The 7,500-nt window shown below is 56.5% G+C and overlaps 3 non-coding genes across 3 annotated transcripts in view; all 3 read right to left on the bottom strand.

Annotated features, from left to right (window-relative positions):
* The window catches only part of LOC126325966 (large subunit ribosomal RNA), a 4,227-nt gene extending 2,006 nt beyond the window's left edge, over positions 1-2,221 (bottom strand). Inside the window, exon 1 of the ribosomal RNA XR_007560437.1 lies at positions 1-2,221. This exon is cut by the window's left edge and continues 2,006 nt beyond it. This is a non-coding gene — a ribosomal RNA (large subunit ribosomal RNA).
* Positions 2,222-2,405: 184 nt separating this feature from the next.
* On the bottom strand, positions 2,406-2,560 carry LOC126325968 (5.8S ribosomal RNA). The gene has a single exon (XR_007560439.1). It is a non-coding gene; the product is annotated as a 5.8S ribosomal RNA (ribosomal RNA).
* A 371-nt stretch (positions 2,561-2,931) lies between these two features.
* On the bottom strand, positions 2,932-4,824 carry LOC126325959 (small subunit ribosomal RNA). Its single transcript, XR_007560430.1, has one exon. It is a non-coding gene; the product is annotated as a small subunit ribosomal RNA (ribosomal RNA).
* Between the last annotated feature and the right edge of the window lie 2,676 nt (positions 4,825-7,500).

Genomic DNA, 7,500 nt, shown 5'->3' with positions numbered 1-7,500 from the left:
GGTCCGAGGGGAAGATCGGGGACACCGCCGCAACTGCGGTGCTCTTCGCGTTCCAAACCCTATCTCCCTGCTAGAGGATTCCAGGGAACTCGAACGCTCATGCAGAAAAGAAACTCTTCCCCGATCTCCCGGACGGCGTCTCCGGGTCCTTTTGGGTTACCCCGACGAGCATCTCTAAAAGAGGGGCCCGACTTATATCGGTTCCGCTGCCGGGTTCCGGAATAGGAACCGGATTCCCTTTCGCCCATACGGGGGCCAGCACAAAGTGCATCATGCTATGACGGCCCCCATAAACATCGGATTTCTCCTAGGGCTTAGATCGACTGACTCGTGTGCAACGGCTGTTCACACGAAACCCTTCTCGCGTCAGCCCTCCAGGGCCTCGCTGGAGTATTTGGCTACTACCACCAAGATCTGCACCGACGGCGGCTCCAGGCAGGCTCACGCCCAGACCCTTCTGCGCCCACCGCCGCGACCCTCCTACTCGTCAGGGCTTCGCGGCCGGCCGCGAGGACCGGCCATGACTGCCAGACTGACGGCCGAGTATAGGCACGACGCTTCAGCGCCATCCATTTTCAGGGCTAGTTGCTTCGGCAGGTGAGTTGTTACACACTCCTTAGCGGATTCCGACTTCCATGGCCACCGTCCTGCTGTCTTAAGCAACCAACGCCTTTCATGGTTTCCCATGAGCGTCGATTCGGGCGCCTTAACTCGGCGTTTGGTTCATCCCACAGCGCCAGTTCTGCTTACCAAAAGTGGCCCACTTGGCACTCCGATCCGAGTCGTTTGCCTCGCGGCTTCAGCATATCAAGCAAGCCGGAGATCTCACCCATTTAAAGTTTGAGAATAGGTTGAGGTCGTTTCGGCCCCCAAGGCCTCTAATCATTCGCTTTACCGGATGAGACTCGTACGAGCACCAGCTATCCTGAGGGGAAACTTCGGAGGGAACAGCTACTAGATGGTTTCGATTAGTCTTTCGCCCCTATACCCAGCTCCGACGATCGATTTGCACGTCAGAATCGCTACGGACCTCCATCAGGGTTTCCCCTGACTTCGTCCTGGCCAGGCATAGTTCACCATCTTTCGGGTCCCAACGTGTACGCTCTAGGTGCGCCTCACCTCGCAATGAGGACGAGACGCCCCGGGAGTGCGGAGGCCGCCGCCCCGTGAAGGGCGGGGAAGCCCCATCCTCCCTCGGCCCGCGCAAGGCGAGACCTTCACTTTCATTACGCCTTTAGGGTTCGTACAGCCCAATGACTCGCGCACATGTTTAGACTCCTTGGTCCGTGTTTCAAGACGGGTCGTGAAATTGTCCAAAGCTGAAGCGCCGCTGACGGGAGCGATTATTCCGCCCGAGAGCATCCCGAGCCAACAGCGGCGCGGGTCCGGGGCCGGGCCAGGTAGGTCCGTCATCCGGGAAGAACCGCGCGCGCTTGCCGGGAGCCCGAGCGCCCAAAGGGGCGAATCGACTCCTCCAGATATACCGCCGAGCAGCCAGCCAGGACACCGGGGCTCTGCCCAACAGACGCGAACCGAGGCCCGCGGAAGGACAGGCTGCGCACCCGGGCGTAGGCCGGCACCCAGCGGGTCGCGACGTCCTACTAGGGGAGAAGTGCGGCCCACCGCACACCGGAACGGCCCCACCCCGCGGCGAGTGGAAAGGCAACCGGACACGACCCCCGCCGCGGATTGCTCCGCGCGGGCGGCCGGCCCCATCTGCCGAGGGCGGGGGCCAGTGGCCGGATGGGCGTTGAATCTCACCCGTTCGACCTTTCGGACTTCTCACGTTTACCCCAGAACGGTTTCACGTACTTTTGAAACTCTCTCTTCAAAGTTCTTTTCAACTTTCCCTCACGGTACTTGTTCGCTATCGGTCTCGTGGTCATATTTAGTCTCAGATGGAGTTTACCACCCACTTGGAGCTGCACTCTCAAGCAACCCGACTCGAAGGAGAGGTCCCGCCGACGCTCGCACCGCCGCTACGGGCCTGGCACCCTCTACGGGCCGTGGCCTCATTCAAGTTGGACTTGGCTCGGCGCGAGGCGTCGGGGTAGTGGACCCTCCCAAACACCACATGCCACGACAGGCGGCAGCCTGCGGGGTTCGGTGCTGGACTCTTCCCTGTTCGCTCGCCGCTACTGGGGGAATCCTTGTTAGTTTCTTTTCCTCCGCTTAGTAATATGCTTAAATTCAGCGGGTAGTCTCGCCTGCTCTGAGGTCGTTGTACGAGGTGTCGCACGCCACACCGCCAGCCGGCTGTGCACGCTACCGAGAAGTACCGGTATGCGAACCGCCAGGCGACGGGCGCGCATCGCACGTTAACACGCGATCTAGTGTCACAGGCGACCACGACACTCCCACGTCTCCGAAGCGGGACAAACGCCGCGCGCTTCAGTATACGTAGCCGACCCTCAGCCAGACGTGGCCCGGGAACGGAATCCATGGACCGCAATGTGCGTTCGAAACGTCGATGTTCATGTGTCCTGCAGTTCACATGTCGACGCGCAATTTGCTGCGTTCTTCATCGACCCACGAGCCGAGTGATCCACCGTCCTGGGTGATCTTTTCCTTTTCAGTCTCCCACTGTCTCTTTCAAGACAGTAGCATTTGCGGGACTGAGGCGTCTGACGGCCCCTGTTCCACTATTTTTTTTGTGTCCAACGGCCTCACAGCCGATGGGCGTCGTACGGCTCCACACCGGAGCGGACAGGCACTCGGGCGAACGTCATTCAAAACCGGCGCCAGGCGCCAGGTACCGCAGGCCAGCCGCTCCAGAGCTTCAGCGCTCGTACCACACAACAACAACAACAACAACACTTCCGCTAGTTTTGAGAGGCACGCGTGGTTCCGCACGCGGCGCACGGCCACTGCCGTACAGGTAGCGTGTTGCGCGACACGACACGCACATCGAAAGACATGCAGTCTAGTCGGTAATGATCCTTCCGCAGGTTCACCTACGGAAACCTTGTTACGACTTTTACTTCCTCTAAATGATCAAGTTTGGTCATCTTTCCGGTAGCATCGGCAACGACAGAGTCGATGCCGCGTACCAGTCCGAAGACCTCACTAAATCATTCAATCGGTAGTAGCGACGGGCGGTGTGTACAAAGGGCAGGGACGTAATCAACGCGAGCTTATGACTCGCGCTTACTGGGAATTCCTCGTTCATGGGGAACAATTGCAAGCCCCAATCCCTAGCACGAAGGAGGTTCAGCGGGTTACCCCGACCTTTCGGCCTAGGAAGACACGCTGATTCCTTCAGTGTAGCGCGCGTGCGGCCCAGAACATCTAAGGGCATCACAGACCTGTTATTGCTCAATCTCGTGCGGCTAGAAGCCGCCTGTCCCTCTAAGAAGAAAAGTAATCGCTGACAGCACGAAGGATGTCACGCGACTAGTTAGCAGGCTAGAGTCTCGTTCGTTATCGGAATTAACCAGACAAATCGCTCCACCAACTAAGAACGGCCATGCACCACCACCCACCGAATCAAGAAAGAGCTATCAATCTGTCAATCCTTCCGGTGTCCGGGCCTGGTGAGGTTTCCCGTGTTGAGTCAAATTAAGCCGCAGGCTCCACTCCTGGTGGTGCCCTTCCGTCAATTCCTTTAAGTTTCAGCTTTGCAACCATACTTCCCCCGGAACCCAAAAGCTTTGGTTTCCCGGAGGCTGCCCGCCGAGTCATCGGAGGAACTGCGGCGGATCGCTGGCTGGCATCGTTTATGGTTAGAACTAGGGCGGTATCTGATCGCCTTCGAACCTCTAACTTTCGTTCTTGATTAATGAAAACATACTTGGCAAATGCTTTCGCTTCTGTTCGTCTTGCGACGATCCAAGAATTTCACCTCTAACGTCGCAATACGAATGCCCCCGCCTGTCCCTATTAATCATTACCTCGGGTTCCGAAAACCAACAAAATAGAACCGAGGTCCTATTCCATTATTCCATGCACACAGTATTCAGGCGGGCTTGCCTGCTTTAAGCACTCTAATTTGTTCAAAGTAAACGTGCCGGCCCACCGAGACACTCAACAAAGAGCACCCTGGTAGGATTTAAACGGGGTCCGCCTCGGGACGCGAAAGCACCCCTTCGGCTCGCCCCACCGGCAGGACGTCCCACGATACATGCCAGTTAAACACCGACGGGCGGTGAACCAACAGCGTGGGACACAAATCCAACTACGAGCTTTTTAACCGCAACAACTTTAATATACGCTATTGGAGCTGGAATTACCGCGGCTGCTGGCACCAGACTTGCCCTCCAATAGATACTCGTTAAAGGATTTAAAGTGTACTCATTCCGATTACGGGGCCTCGGATGAGTCCCGTATCGTTATTTTTCGTCACTACCTCCCCGTGCCGGGAGTGGGTAATTTGCGCGCCTGCTGCCTTCCTTGGATGTGGTAGCCGTTTCTCAGGCTCCCTCTCCGGAATCGAACCCTGATTCCCCGTTACCCGTTACAACCATGGTAGGCGCAGAACCTACCATCGACAGTTGATAAGGCAGACATTTGAAAGATGCGTCGCCGGTACGAGGACCGTGCGATCAGCCCAAAGTTATTCAGAGTCACCAAGGCAAACGGACCAGACAAGCCAATCCGATTGGTTTTGATCTAATAAAAGCGTCCCTTCCATCTCTGGTCGGGACTCTGTTTGCATGTATTAGCTCTAGAATTACCACAGTTATCCAAGTAACGTGGGTACGATCTAAGGAACCATAACTGATTTAATGAGCCATTCGCGGTTTCACCTTAATGCGGCTTGTACTGAGACATGCATGGCTTAATCTTTGAGACAAGCATATGACTACTGGCAGGATCAACCAGGGAGCTGCGTCAACTAGAGCTGAGCAGCCGGCCGCCCGGGAGTGTGTCCCGGGGGCCCGCGCGAACACGCAAGCGTCCGCTCAATTATTCTGCAAACAGGAGGAGGCCGAGCTCCCCTGCACGATACACCTCGAAACCCTCTCAGGTCCCGGCGGCGCGCAGCGCCGTCCTAGGTACTTGGTCGGTTTCGAGAGAGGCGCAATCGCCCGGAGTTAGGCGAGTAGACGGTTTTAGTGAGAACACCCTTGCTCCCAACTGAGCTTGCCGCTGCCGACAGAGGCCCGGGAGCGTGCTGTCGTGGCATTGCCGGCGGGAGACAACACGCGCCACCTATGGTGACCGGCAGCTCCAACGCCAGCGCCACACAAGGGCAAAGCCCCACTTGGGTGCAGAAGCGAACTCTCCCAGCACAGCGCACGCGCCAACACGTCCGCACAACTGCGATACAAACCACCTGCGAGAACCGCTGGGGCGACCGAGCAGCAGACGGCGTCGCGGCGCCGAGTGCCAGGCGGCGGCGCATCCTCAACGCACACAGTCCTCAATCAGACCAGCACACTGCAGATGTCCACCGCGCTTCGCACCGGGCTCGGCTGAACCAACTTTGGCCGCCAGGCGCCGCGTGCAGGGTGCGCCGCAGCGTAGCTGCGCCGCCTGCCGGGCCCGTCGGCTGGCGCTCCTGCCACTCGGCGCCCCCCACCAGCCGCCTGTTGCGCGTGCGCCCACGCAGCGCGCGGCCAACACGCCGGGCGGCCCCCCTTCACCGGCCGGGAACAGTCCCACCAAGCCACCGCCGCGTATCGCTTCATACCCACATGGGCCTAGTCACGTGTGTGGATGTGGCGGGTACCGCTGAAACAACCGGTTAATAGCTGTACCGATCGTCGCCATCACAGATTCACCTCCAGCGTGAACAACCGCTCAACAACGGATTTCCAGTTCATTTGCGTATCTTGGGCAGTAAACGTAGATGTCCACCTACATTTGCGAATTCAACAATTCTTGCATGCCAGGATGTCATGTGTCACGACACGCTACATCAGACCACATACACACTGCGACATGTGCAGAAGAGAACACGTGGAAGGTGGCCCGCGCACGTATGCGATGTCCCTTCCGCGATCCACTGTCAACCGGCATCTGCGGCATGTCCCAGATATGGAACGCGGTCCACCAGGGTAGCACTTTGTGTGAGGCAATACGACAAAGTCGGAATACACGCGTCACTACATCAGACGGCTCACGCTGACCTGACCTGACCTGACTCACCGCACCACCACCCCCAGCGACCCAGGGTGACATACAATGCGTTCGTACGTTCCTCCCACACGCCTCTACGGCGTACCACAGTGCAACCTAGCTGTTATTGGGAGACGAGACAAGTAGCATCGAGCACATCATATGGAAATTGAGATTCGACACCGTTGGGCACAGCCAGCGTACGGTCACACGTATCACACTACTTCACTCTGTACGTAACGACCGATGATCGGTACAGCGTGTGGGTTACGCGTACGACATCAGCGGACAATGGACACAGACCATACCACGACGTACACTGAGGGCGTCGACATCTGAATGCAACTGAACAGCTGCGAGGCTCATTTAACACTCAAACGCCAGACCGACCAGCTTGAGAGGACAGAGACACAAAGAGGGGGACAGAGGGAGGGGGGGGGGGGCGATATAGTCCTATTGCAGTACAATTGACAGTGGATAGCGGGAATATGTGGAAAGTAAGCAACACTCGCAAGACATCTACATGAGGATAACAACGACACCAGAGATTCCGAGCAGTGAACTATGTTAGGCAAAGGGACAACGTGGGTTAGGTTAAGGGACAACGTGGGTTAGGTTAAGGGACAACGTGGGTTAGGTTAAGGGACAACGTGGGTTAGGTTAAGGGACAACGTGGGTTAGGTTAAGGGACAACGTGGGTTAGGTTAAGGGACAACGTGGGTTAGGTTAAGGGACAACGTGGGTTAGGTTAAGGGACAACGTGGGTTAGGTTAAGGGACAACGTGGGTTAGGTTAAGGGACAACGTGGGTTAGGTTAAGGGACAACGTGGGTTAGGTTAAGGGACAACGTGGGTTAGGTTAAGGGACAACGTGGGTTAGGTTAAGGGACAACGTGGGTTAGGTTAAGGGACAACGTGGGTTAGGTTAAGGGACAACGTGGGTTAGGTTAAGGGACAACGTGGGTTAGGTTAAGGGACAACGTGGGTTAGGTTAAGGGACAACGTGGGTTAGGTTAAGGGACAACGTGGGTTAGGTTAAGGGACAACGTGGGTTAGGTTAAGGGACAACGTGGGTTAGGTTAAGGGACAACGTGGGTTAGGTTAAGGGACAACGTGGGTTAGGTTAAGGGACAACGTGGGTTAGGTTAAGGGACAACGTGGGTTAGGTTAAGGGACAACGTGGGTTAGGTTAAGGGACAACGTGGGTTAGGTTAAGGGACAACGTGGGTTAGGTTAAGGGACAACGTGGGTTAGGTTAAGGGACAACGTGGGTTAGGTTAAGGGACAACGTGGGTTAGGTTAAGGGACAACGTGGGTTAGGTTAAGGGACAACTTGAGTTAGGTTAAGGGACAACTTGAGTTAGGTTAAGGGACAACTTGAGTTAGGTTAAGGGACAACTTGAGTTAGGTTAAGGGACAACTTGAGTTAGGTTAAGGGACA

The sequence above is a fragment of the Schistocerca gregaria genome, unplaced genomic scaffold (assembly GCF_023897955.1).
Source record: "Schistocerca gregaria isolate iqSchGreg1 unplaced genomic scaffold, iqSchGreg1.2 ptg000950l, whole genome shotgun sequence".
Lineage (NCBI taxonomy): Eukaryota > Metazoa > Arthropoda > Insecta > Orthoptera > Acrididae > Schistocerca > Schistocerca gregaria.
Note: the sequence above shows the minus strand (reverse complement) of the source record. Positions and strands in the feature narration are given on the sequence as shown.